General features: G+C 35.8%; 1 pseudogene; it reads left to right on the top strand.

The window, feature by feature from the left end:
• The window catches only part of LOC133765281 (pre-mRNA-splicing factor 38A-like), an 86,071-nt pseudogene extending 72,626 nt beyond the window's left edge, over positions 1 to 13,445 (top strand).
• Positions 13,446 to 13,698: the final 253 nt, after the last annotated feature.

The raw sequence follows: 13,698 nt of genomic DNA, 5'->3' as shown, positions 1-13,698 counted from the left end.
TCACAATTGTCAACTTTGGCTTTGATTGCCTTTGCTTTCTAGACTTTTCCAAGAAATCTTTGCCTATGCTAACGTCTTGCAGAGTTTCCGCAATGTTCTGTAATAATTTGATGGTATAGGGTCATAGATTTAGGTTTTTTTTCCATTTTGAATGGATTTTTCTGAAAGGTTTAAAACACTTGTCTAGATTCATATTTTGCACTTGGAGATCCAGTTTCCCTAGCACCATTTGTTAAAGAAACTGTCTTTGCTCCAGGGCTTGATTTTAGCTACTCCTTTGTCAAAGATAAGTTGGGCCGGCACCGTAGCTCACTTGGCTAGTCCTCTGCCTGCGGTGCTGGCACCTCGGGTTCTAGTCCCAGTTGGGGCTCCAGATTCTGCTGGTTGCTCCTCTTCCTATCCAGCTCTCTGCTGTGGCCCGGGAATGCAGTGGAGGATGTCCCCCCTCATGGGAGACCAGGAGGAAGCATCTGGCTCCTGGCTTCGGATTGGCACAGCGCCAGCCGTGTCGGCCACTTTGAGGGGTGAACCAAGGAAAAATGGAAGACTTTTCTCTCTGGCTCTCTCTCTCTCACTGTCCAACTCTGCCTATCAGAAAAAAAAAAAAAAGGAAAAAAAAAAGGATAAGTTGGTTGTAGGTTCATGGATTAATTTCTGGAGCTTCTATTCTGTTCCAATGGTCTACAAATATGTTTTTGTGCCAGTAGCAGGCATTTTTGATTATAACTGCCCTGTAGTATAAAATCAAGTATAATGATGCCTCCAGCTTTTATTTGTTGTTGTATAAGATAGGTTTAGCTATTGGAGGTCTCTTGTAATTCCATATGAATTTTTTTAAAAATATTTTTATTTTATTTGAAAAACAGAGTTACTGAGACTGGTAGAGACAGAGAGGGATCTTCCATCCACTGGTTCACTCCCCAACCGGCTGGAATGGCTAGAACTGTGCCAATCTGAAGCCAGGAGCCAGGAGCTTCTTCCTAGTCTTCCACATGGGTGCAGGAGCCTAAGGACTTGGGCCACCTTTTACTGCTATCCCAGGCCATAGCAGAGAGCTGGATTGGAAGAGGAGCAGCTGGGACTAGAACTGGCACCCATATGGGATGCTGGCGCTTCAGGCCACAGCGTTAACCCACTGTGTCATAGCACCAGCCCTGTAATTCCACATGAATTTTAGCATTATGTTTTCTAGATCCACAAAGGATCTCATTGGTATTTTGATTGTAATTGCATTGAATTTGCAAATTGCTTTTTTATTATGGACATTTTGATATTGTTAATCTTCCAATCCATGATTGTGGAAGATTTATCCATTTTTAATGTCTTTTTCTATTTCTTTCATTAGTGTTTTGTAATTTTCATATAGCGATCTTAGACATCTTTGGCTAGTGATCCTGAGCATTTTTTCATGTGTCTGTTGGCTAATTGAAAATCATCCTTTGGACGGCGCCGTGGCTTAACAGGCTAATCCTCCACCTTGCGGCGCCAGCATACCGGGTTCTAGTCCTGGTCGGGGCGCCGGATTCCTGGTTGCCCCTCTTCTAGGCCAGCTCTCTCCTATGGCCCGGGAAGGCAGTGGAGGATGGCCCAAGTCCTTGGGCCCTGCACCCGTGTGGGAGACCAGGAGAAGCACCTGGCTCCTGGCTTTGGATCGGCGAGATGCGCCGGTTGCAGTGGCCATTGGAGGGTGAACCAACGGCAAAAGGAAGACCTTTTTCTCTGTCTCTCTCTCACTATCCACTCTGCCTGTCATAAAAAAAAAAAGAAAAAAAAAGAAAAAGAAAGTCATCCTTTGAAATATGACTGCTCCTATCCTTTACACATTTCCTAACTAGATGGTTTTGCTGGTTTTTTTTTTTTTTTTTTTTTTTTTTTAGTTTTTTGTAGATGCTGGATATTAATCCTTTATTAGTTGTATAGTTTGTAAATATTTTTACTTTGTTGAGTATTTCCTTTGTTGTGTAGAAGCTTCAAAGCTTGATGAAATCCAAGTTATCTATTTTTGCTTTTATTACACGTCCTTCTAGGGTCTTATCCAAGACGTCTTTGCCTGGGCCAATGTCTTGGAATGTTTCCCATATGTTTTCTTCTAGTAATTTGATGATGTTAGGTCTTAGGTTTAGATACATGATCCATTGTGAGTTGAGTTTTGTGTACAGTTTAAGATAGGAGACATGTTCCATGTGGAGATCCAATTTCCCCAACACTATTAATCAAAAAACTGTCCTTTCTACAGGGAGTTGTTTTAGTATGCTCATCAATGATTTGCTGTTTGTGGATGTATGGATTAATTTATGTTGCTCTATTTTCTTTTCCATTGGTCCATATGTCTATTTTTGTGGAGAACCAGGGTACTTTGATTATTTATGTCTTGAAATTTGGCTTTGTGTGGTTGTTATTTTTTAATGTTGCTTTAGGTGTTATTAGGTTCTCTTTTATTTCCATATGATTTTTTTGATCACTTTTTTATAGATATGTGAAGAATGTCTCATATGATGGTATCACAATGATTGGTATTGCATTAATTCTGCAAATTGTTTTGGGCAACTCTTTATTCCCACGATTTCTACCCACTTTAAAGTATCCTTGTATTCAAATTTAAGATTCCTTGTAGGCAAATTCTTTCCAATAAACTTGGTGGCCACATGCTATAGTGAAGTTTTAATCCTTAAATTATGCAGAAATATATACTTTTAAGCATCCAATCCTTGAAATTATTTGTTAGCTTTCGCAAAAATTAAAAGTGATTGGATGGTATTTTTACCACCCAGCTTATGGGGAAGTGGGGTCCCATGGCATGTTTCTAAATTGTACCCTTAGAAGTAAGTCCTTAGGAATGTATGTAGAACTATACAGCTTTACAGTTAAAAACTTCATGCACTTAATAATTACGACTTTAGGAACATGCTGATTCTTCCTACCATGCCTGCCCTCCAATTCCTACTCCCACTCCTCTTCCTCCTCTCTTGTTCTCTCTCTTATTTTTTTTACTGAGATCTATTTTAATTGACTTTAGATACATATGTATAACTCTATGTTAAGTAAAGAGTTATGAAAAAATAATAAGAAAAAAGCTGTATTAACTTAAGTGTCAAAATGATCATATGGGTAGGATTAAGTGCCTGGTAATAATAATAGATAGAATTAAAAAAGAATGAATGCTCCAACCTTAGAAGCAATCTACAAGTCAGACTCATAGAATGACAATTGCTTTAAGTTAGACTTTGACCTCAGAGTCCTTCAGGCATTCTGGTTTGGCTGAAAAGCCCACAAGAGCATTTCAGGTATGGAAAGCCAAAACTCTGTGGCAAAAAATGTCCTACATGAAGAACCTCAGTGGGTGAGACCCTAGTGGTAAGAAGTGGTCATCAAAGAAAGAGGTACTTTTCTCTGATGACAGGGAGGAGAGAAATTCTACTTTGATTATGGCCTTATCTAAATACTGAAAGGAGTTTGTGGATTCAAAAGGCTTCCATAGCCTAGGCAGCTCATGTCAAGAGACTTGGGTGATCACTGACCTCATACATAAGCGTTTTAATTGTTAAATTACAACAAGAGTCACTGTGCACTAAGTTCCCATGCAGAACCTCTGTCTTTAATGAATTGTATTTTAATTGTATCTAAGTGCTCACAAAAGGTGTATCATTCTTGGGTGCTTTTTAAAGTTAATTAAATTACTAAAACAACAACAACAAAAAACAGTGAATTGAATTTCAAGATACAATGACTTTGAATAGCCCTTATCTCAACTATTGGGGAACATCTTCTTTTATGTTTTTTCTTTTTGTGCAAATTGTTGAAATCTTTACTTAGTTGTTCTTCCTTGTATAAAATTAATTGAAAATGGATCTTAGTGGAGAATGGGACTGGGAATGGGAGAGAGCAGAGGAAGGGTGGGAATTGAGGCGGGAGAGTAGGTACGGTGTGAGGAATCACTATATTCCTAAAATTGTACTTATGTTTCTTTGGCAAAAAAATAAAATAAAGACAATTAAGTTTCTAAAAAATGATTGGATTGCCATCCTTTTGTGAAGTTAAAGGAGTAACATGGTTAGAAAGAAATAACAGTGGGAAGATTGAACACTCTGTAACTTCGACCTGAACGCCATGAGTTCTGGTTACAGCTCTCTCATGCATATTAATCACATACTGAGTGGTTTATCTTAACCACAGGATGATATGCATGTACATATTCTCCTGCATAATATGAACTTAAAATTTTCCTACGAAAGCAATTTTCTTCATAACAAAGCTATTTCTCTACTTGCAATTACTATTAAATATTTGTTGAATGAAGGCATGAATATTATCTAAAATATTCCTTATTTTATTTGAAGAAGATATCTATTAACTTAACAACACTTATAATCTCTGCTTTATTCCAATTGCTCCTTTATTTACAAAATTCTATCTTATTAATTGGTCAGTCATCTCCTCACATTCATAATTTAATTTAGTTTAATTTTCTTATATGTGAGCAAAGGTATTTTCTGGTGTTCTTTATGTACTAAAGAAACTTTCAAGTAGATACATATTCACCAATGGAATGTCCAGGATTTTAATCACTCATCTGACAAAATTCCAAATGTTTTCCTTTGTTGAAAGTGTTTTTCTACTTACTAAAGCTTATTCATTTCACTTCCCTCAAGAATATAACTCCTAGAAATCATAAAGTAATTATCAATTTTAATTTTTCAGATTCATTACTTTGTTTCTTGCTCTATAATCTCTTTCTAAATCAATATGTATATATACTTATATATGTACATGTGTATGTAATGTGCATGCATGTGTGTTTGCGTTTTGTATTTTCTTCCTCTGCAATTTTTAAAAATCCTAGAAATGATGACTGAACAATAGATACTTCAGTATAATGAATGTACAATTAGTTGTTTTATTAATCTCCATGGGCATCACTTCCTTACTTAAGCCTCAGGCATAAAAGTAATTGGTTTTAGGTCTGACTTTTGACATTCACATTAGAAAACAGCTGTGGTAAGAATATTCATAGTAATTGTAGCATACTATGGAGTCACAAATGTGGTTTTGGAATCCATGTTTTCAATCTCTTCAAGTTTGTGGCCTTAAGCAAGTTACCCTCTCAATTCTGTCATTCATCCGTATGATACAAGTGATAGACATGTAAAAGGGAGTGGTAATGCTGGTGGTGATCATCATCATTAATGCTAGAAATAATTATTGCACACATAGAGAATTATGTGCCAGAAACTTAGTGGTAAGTGAAAATATTAAATATGGGATGTATTTGTAAGAAATTAATGAGGAGAACCATTTTTGTGGTGCAACTAGTTAGGCATCCCATATTAGAGTGCTGCTTTGAGTCCCAGTTGCTAGGCTCTGAATAAGCAGGGAAGGCTAAGTGCAGGGAAGGCAGTGGGTGATGGCTCATATGTTTGGGTCCCTTAACTCATGTGGGAGATTGAGATGGAGTTCCTGCCTTCTGGCCCAGACTGGGTTTTGTGGCCATTTGGGGAGTGAACCAGCAGATCTAAGAAACTCTGTCCCTCTCTCTCACATGTGTCTTTTCTAATGCTCTTCCTTTCAAATAAATAAACACATAAATCATTTTTAAAGATGTTTCTGGGGTGATGCTTTTAGCATACAATTGGGTCCATAAAATTCATTATTTAATTGTTATAATTTTTTAAAATTTATTTAAAGGGAGCAAATTTCATGTACTTCATATACAGTTTTAAGAGCATAATGATATTTACCACCCTATGCTCTACATTTCACCCATCCTCCTTCCTTCTCCTTTTCCCATTTTCATATTTTTCTTTTAATGTTCATGACTTTCTCTTTCTTTCTTTCAAAAGACAGAGGTATGGGGTGGTAGGGTAGAAAGCGAGATCTTCTATCTGCTGATTCATTCCTAAAATGCCTGCAATGATGACTGGGATAAGCAGATGCCACCAGCCAGGGGCTTTTTAGGGGTCTTCCACAGGGGTGCATGGGCCCAAGCACTAGGGCCATCCTCTGCTGCCTTTCTAGACCACAGGCATGGAGTTGAATCAGCAGTGGAACACCCGGGACTCAAACTAGTGCCCATAAGGCATGCCGGCGCTGCAGAAAGAGGCTTAACCTGCTGTGCCACAGAGTCTGTCCATGACATACTTTCAATTTGCTTTATGATCATAATTTTAACACTCCAGTATATAAATAATTCAACAGGTAGTAAGTAGAGAAATCACTGTTCCACAAGAGTACAGACCAGGCTATAAGCAATATTAATTCTTAACAAGACTCAATATTGAGAAAGAAAAATAAAGGAACAACTACCATCTTACTCTTGGTCTTTGCATTAAGTGTTCTTGTGTATATAGTTTACCATAGTTAATGGTTGGAAAATTAGATAGAGGCTTTTTTTTATCAGTGAGGATTTTTACAACAAAATTTTTCCAGCTTTTGAAATGATCTTTGAAAAATTAAACAAATTTGAGAATACCATGCTTATAAAATGTTGATTACTGAGTTTAAAAGCAAAGTAAAAGGCCGGCGCCGTGGCTTAACATGCTAATCCTCCACCTTGCGGCGCCGGCACAACGGGTTCTAGTCCCGGTTGGGGCGCCGGATTCTATCCTGGTTGCCCCTCTTCCAGGCCAGCTCTCTGCTATGGCCCGGGAAGGCAATGGAGGATGGCCCAAGTCCTTGGGCCCTGCACCCGCATAGGAGACCAGAAGAAGCACCTGGCTCCTGGCTTCGGATCAGCGAGATGCGCTGGCTGCAGCGGCCATTGGAGGGTGAACCAACGGCAGAAAGGAAGACCTTTCTCTCTGTCTCTCTCTCTCTCACTATCCACTCTGCCTGTCAAAAATAAAAAAATTTTAAAAAAAAAGCAAAGTAAAAGTAAATAAGGAAAAAGTGGTATTAAAAAAAAAGCGATGAGCACATGCTCACAATTAATTGTTAAATACGGAACATTCAATGGCAGTTAACTCGGATTCATCGTTCAGATGCTGAGTGTTTCCTATTTGGGTCTTTGGTCCTAGATATAGAGTACATACATACCTTACTTTAGCATGTGTCATCCAGTTTGTATTTGTAAGCAGTCAGGATGACATTAGACATCAGGAAAAAAAAATAAGTGTTCTTAAATGTTTTTGATAGGAGAACACTTGAAATATAATTTTAAAATAAAGATACATATTTCTGTGAGTTAGTATATCAATTTGGGTAATTTGGTACAATTCTGTATAAACTGTGGCCTCTTAAGATATCTGTAGGAATGAGTGTGGGCCAGAACTTCTTTGAAAAATGTATTGGTCAGAGCCTCTAGTTATTTACAAAATTTAAAAGTTCCCATGACATTGAACTAATTTACAGCAATGACAAGAATAAAAATAAAGTTATTGAGTTTAACATTGACATATGTTGTTCCCATAGTCTCAAAACATGATAGTCATTTTTTTTCAGAGAAAACTACAAATCACTATTAAAGAAAAGTTATCTAAGTTGAGTCTATACCATTTTCATTGATTGTAGGTTAATACTGCAGAAATATTACTCAAAATTATTTTACTCATTTAATCCAATCTTTGTCTAAATCTCAGCATGCATTTTAGAAACTTGGATTGATTATGTATATAAAAAGGCAAAGAGTCAAGACTGACAAATTTCAGAAGTCATGAATAATATGTGAAGCTAAACATTAACTTCCATTAAGGAAAAAACAAATGGGTAATAAATTACAACTGAAGAGTTATATTTTTAAATAGAAGAAGTGAAGTTCCCTTCTAATGTGGCTGGGAAAGCAGCTGAGGATGGCTCAAGTGCTTGGGCCTATATAGCCACGTGGGAGACCTGTGTAGAGCTCCTGGCTCCTGGATTAGGCCTAGCCCAGCATTTGTGTTGCAGCCACATGGGGAGTCAACCAGAGGATGGAAGATCTCTGTCTCTCCTTATCTCTCTGTGACTCTGCCTTGCTAATAAATAAATCTTAAACAAAAACAACAACTAAGACACTCCTTGACTTTCTTCCTCTCAGAGTAGGGTAAGTTTCATTGTATTACTATTTTGGCATCTACTATCTATGAAACTATCTGATTTACGCTTAAATACACCTTGGTATACCCTTTTAGTTGCCTTGTAATTTCATATAAAAAACTTTTCAAATAAAAAGACAAAGGCAAACAGCAAAACATGGTTGATTTTAAGCTTTTCCTTCAGACTATATACCTGAATGACAAAAGTAAAATTATTTTTTCCAGAAATATGACTAGACATGTGACACATAATTCATAGATGGGATAGATAGAAAAGTAATTTGACATATTTAAATATCCACAATATTGAAATGGCTAACGCATTCCATTTATTCCTCATTATCTCCAACTCTGGGATCATTACTTGTTTTCATTCTGGCAATTCAAACATGCATTTTATTTTATTTTTATTTGCATTTATCTGATGATCCAAAAACTTGATAGTATATTCATGCATTTGTTGCTCATTCCTATGGTTTTTCTTTTTGGTAAGTGTATTTCAAATGAGGTTATTTGTTTTCTTATGTTGCTACGGTACACAGGGAAGGTTACACAGGAAAAGGACATGAGAATATTTTGAAGGGATGCAGTTGTTCTGTATTTTCAATTGAACATTTTATGAATTTAGTTCATCTTAAGTAAACTATATAAAATTTGAGTTGATAGAATACAAAAAGTGGATAAAACCTTAACCATCAATAAATGCAATATTTAAGGCAACTGATAAAGAATAATTTGTAACAGATAGGCCTACCGTTTGTCACATTGGCCTATCATTTCAGGTTGGGTGAGGAGGTTAGTTTAACAAGTGCTTGTGTGCACAATCCCATGGACTTGGACCATTCTCTGCTGCTTTCCCAGGCACGTCATCAGAGAGCTGGATTCCAAGTGGAGCAGCCAAGACGCTGAGTTCTGGTGTTGCAGATAGTGGCTTTATCTACCACACTGCAATGCAGCCACTATACAACTCTTTAGGTCTGACTTACAAATAATATTACGGATTATTATGTCAGATTATCTAACTAAATATCTTAATGCACTGTTTCCTTTTCTTCTGCTCCTCCTTTCAGTTTTACATAGAGCATGATTATAAAAGGTCTATGACTATTTGAACCCCCATAGTAAATGTAGAACAAACTAGAGAACAGTATTAAGATACCTCCTTTATAAACCAAATTCATAAACAAGAATATGTATTTGGAAAGAGAATAAACTAACGCTTTCTAGATCAAGGTATTTTAATGCTATTATTTCTCTTTTGATATTACACGGTTATAATCCTAAATTCTTTGCCTATTTTCTCATTATCTTTCTGTTATTAAATCCATTCATTCTATTTTACATGGTTTAATCTATTAAATGGGGTTAAGTATCTCTATTTAATGTAACAGTTGTGCAAATTGGCATTTGTTCATTTAAAACTTATTACATGTCTCTGCACCTAGGAAATCCCTACACATGATTTATATTAACATAATATTTTGATTTTTTTAAGTAAGAATGAAACAAGAACACTATATAACAAATAACATCCAACTAGGACCTTAGGAATCTATCATCTAAGACAAACATTAGAAATTTATTAGAAAAGCAGGACACATTTTATTTTGAAAATAACTTCAACGGAAAAACCTTAAAAACTTTCTGCAGTTGTGTTAAGATTACAGCTACATACATGGTGAATGAAATGGCAGTTGTTGAGATATAAATCTCCCAAAAAACTCACTATTAAGAGAACAAGTATAATACAGAAATAGAGGAAGTGCTGATTGGTAATATATGAAGAAAGTTATGAAACTATGATGACACACAAAACATCTAACAGATAATACAAAAATGTATTCCAAACAATTATATGTGCAAGTGTGAAAGCCTCTTGTTATTTACAACAGGGAACATAGCAGAATGATGTGCCCATTGCAAGATTTCAAAAGTCCATGAAATTTGGAATATTTATCTGAGTTGAATCTCTATACTTCTTGAGATTAGCCTAAATCCAATTCAAATCGTATTGTTTTACAAATAAAATCATATAGATTATAACCCTGATTTATAATAATGCAATAATAAACAATGACCTATGGTTTTCTGTGGTATGGTAATAAAGTGTGTTGAATATAGAAATTTCTCAGAGAGAAAGAGTGAAGAGATTATACCTCGCGTAAGATAAATCATTGTGCTCTTGCTATAGAAATAATTCTTTGGATATTTTGTAATGATAATATATTTTGTTCTTTTCTCTTACCTAAATTTTATTATTTTTAAGATATGTCTTTATGGAGCCATCTATAGGCCTTTCTTTTTCAAATAGTGGTTAATTAAGAAAGCTCTGGGGTTTAGTTATGATTTTCATTATTTAGAATAGCTGCAATTTTACCTAGAAAATGAAATAGAATCTTGTATATCTATTTTATCAGAATTGTTTGTGCTCCAAGTATAAACATGTCATGTTTCCATAGTAATATATATTAATATATGCATATATAGTTATATATATTACTACTTAATTACAATATCACTCATTTCATAAATGAAACTCATTAATAAGTAATATTTCTTTGAAAAAATTTTCTTCTACTCTACTTAAAATAAATTGGGTAGTTCTAAAATATTTGTAAGTATTATAATTGATTATTTATTTTAATCATATATTTTCTGAGTGTCTATTTTATGAAGAAATGCTCATATATAAATATCTTCAAAAAGTTCCTTGTTGAAGTGAGTTACAATAGTTAAACCTTAGTGTTTATAACAATCTGCTTGAAAAGCTAAAATTCAGTGGAGATTTCTATTCTAAGTTAATCAGACATTTCCTGCTATGATTCTTAGTCAAGGAGTTTTGTCATTTGAATGTGTAAGTTTAAGGGAATACATCATGATAACTCTTGGATGCCAAAGCTATTTTTGAAGTTATATTATTGATAGATTTTATTATCCTGAGTACTTAGAAATTGCCAGGAATTCCCTTGAGCACTTATTGTGTATATTTTAATTTAGTTCACTGAACCCATATTACAAGGTAACTTTAAAATTCAAATTTAGAGCTGGTGCCGCGGCTCAATAGGCTAATCCTCCACCTGTGACGCCAGCACCCCTGGTTCTAGTCCCAGTCGGGGCACCAGATTCTGTCCTGGTTGCTCCTCTTCCAGTCCAGCTCCCTGCTATGGCCCAGGAGTTCAGTGGAGGATGGCCCCCTGCACCTCCATGGGAGACCAGGAGGAAGCACCTAGCTTCTGGCTTCAGATCAGTGAAGTGTGCTGGCCACAGAGTGCTGGCCGCAGTGACCACTGGGGGTTGAACCAACGGAAAAGGAAGACTTTTCTCTCTGTCTCTGTCTCACTGTCCACTCTGCTTGTCAAATAAATAAAATGAAAAAAAATCAAATTTAGAGAGAAAGAGATAGCAGTGGAGATAGAAAGATAATTTTTCCAGTTACCCAAAATCACACAATAACCCAATGTAATTACTAAATGACCCAATATAATTTAAACTCATTCTAATGTTGGAACTTGCTCCAATAATGGATCTTAACCGCTGCCCCAAAGAAAAACAAATAAAAATTAGCAATATCATTTATAACACTGATGAGATGGACTTGGGAATTTGCACATAATGTGAAATTAGATCTAATTTTCAAGTAAAGAAACTAAAATGCCCAACTTCATGGCATAGTAATAAATCATAAGGCATCAGAAAGGTACTTCGATGAGAAGTGGACAGGACACTTTTTCTTGGGATGTGGAATCTTATGTAACTATCTAAACGGATCCATTTTAAGGGGCTCATAAATACATATATATTTGCAAAAATGATCATACTGTTGGAATTATTTCTGTAATGCCATGTATGAATACAAAAAAGACATTTCTTCCCAATGTACATACAACCATAAAACGGATGCATTGTCTTTATCATCTTAATCCACATTTGCAATGCTATTATCCTGCATTTAGAAATCCAAATATAGAATGAGCTTATGCACTTCTTAATAAAGAGATTTTGAAGCTGAGTCTTTTGGTGCCACCTTCTGGCATGAATTATTGTATAAAATATCTCAAATTCTAACAAAGATTATAATCTTTAAATGAGTTAAATTACATTCCTTTATGTCTATTAAATACACAAACTTCGATTTTAAGTTTTGTTTACTTGTGGTTTAGTCAATTGGAGGAAAGAGTGGAACTGACTGGAACCATACAAAGGCAGTATCCAAAATCCAGTATAATGTTCTATATGTTATAAATATACATGGAAGAAAAGAAGCTAAGAGAAAATGAGTGATATTAAAAATTGTTTATGATTATCTTGCTAATTTTATTAATTGAATATTGCCAATGAAAGTGAAATGTTATTTTTCAGAGTAACTATGAAACTCAATATATTTAATTGTTCTTTGATTAAATTTCATCTGATACACTACTATTACAAACTATTTGTAGGCACTTTAATCAAGTTATTTCAAATTTCTAGTATGTATTTTGTTGAAAATATTAATACTGTGCTATGTTTATCACACATTGTAATGACAAAATATATATTAAAAGAAAAAAAAAACTTCTAGTAGGAAAGGTTAGGTAAGAAAGCTGTATCTACTCATAGTGACTTATTTCCAGATTAACAGATAACACTCTTAGAGCTAGAGTTTAGAAACAGCATAACTTGTCTCAGTAAATGCATCTTGATTTTTTATTCAGTAAATTTTTACCAGGAATTTAATAATCCACCAAGAAAACAGTGGAAACTTCTGACCATAATAAAGTTTTAACTTATATTGCTGGTCTAAAGGCCATGACTGAAGTAGTACTGAAGGTGTTCTAAAATGGCAAACCCTACTGTGAAGGGTGCACATGGATCTGACTTGAATCTGTGAGCCCAAGTCATGGAAAGAGAATTTTTTTGGCCTCCAGCTGATCTGGTGCTTGATAAAGCCATGGAGTTAAGGTTTATGAATGGTGTATCTATGGTGGAAACATAAAACCAAGTCACTTTCTGTGCATAACCTGAAGGTGCTTCAAATTCAACCTGTGAAGGATATTGTTGTAGAGTTTATCAAAAATGAAGATTTCAAGTATGTTCATATGTTGTGGGCACCTTACATGAGGCTGCCAGGTACAGTGAAAGATTGTTCCAAGTACTTGGAGCCTTTGCATAACAACTGTCGAAAAATTAAGAGACAGAGCTGAAAAGAGAAGGAGTTTGAACGAATGCAGATAGTCGACTTTACTGATAACTACTGCACAGTGAGAGCATCTGTGATAACATTCTGCCTCGGCTACAGAAAGGCTAGATGCTGCAGGGAGCTGAGCCACTGGAGCCTCGAGTTAGTGTTCTAAAAAGGACATGGATGACGTGGAGTCCAGTGAAGAGAAGGAAGAGAAAGATGAGAGGCTGGAAAGAGTCCATCACCAGATTACTGGAAGCTATGGAGAGTCGCTCTCCTAAGCTGCTTGCAGATGCAGTGGGAATCAGTTTCCCTAACAGAGAAGCCTCTCCCCTCCCTGTGAACTGCATCCTAGCAAGAGTCCCAGATGGGGACCCGTGCTGTGGGGTAGCGGATAAAGCTGCCACCTACAGTGCCGGCATCCTATATGGGAACCAGTTCAGGTCTCCTCTGCTCCACTTCCAATCCAGCTCTCTGCTAAAATATTAAATAAATCTTAAAAAAAAGAGTCCCAGACATCCTGAAGCAATTCTC

Source organism: Lepus europaeus, chromosome 8, assembly GCF_033115175.1.
Source record: "Lepus europaeus isolate LE1 chromosome 8, mLepTim1.pri, whole genome shotgun sequence".
Taxonomy (NCBI): domain Eukaryota; kingdom Metazoa; phylum Chordata; class Mammalia; order Lagomorpha; family Leporidae; genus Lepus; species Lepus europaeus.
The sequence above is the reverse complement of the archived record's forward strand: the minus strand, read 5'-3'. Positions and strand labels throughout refer to the sequence as shown.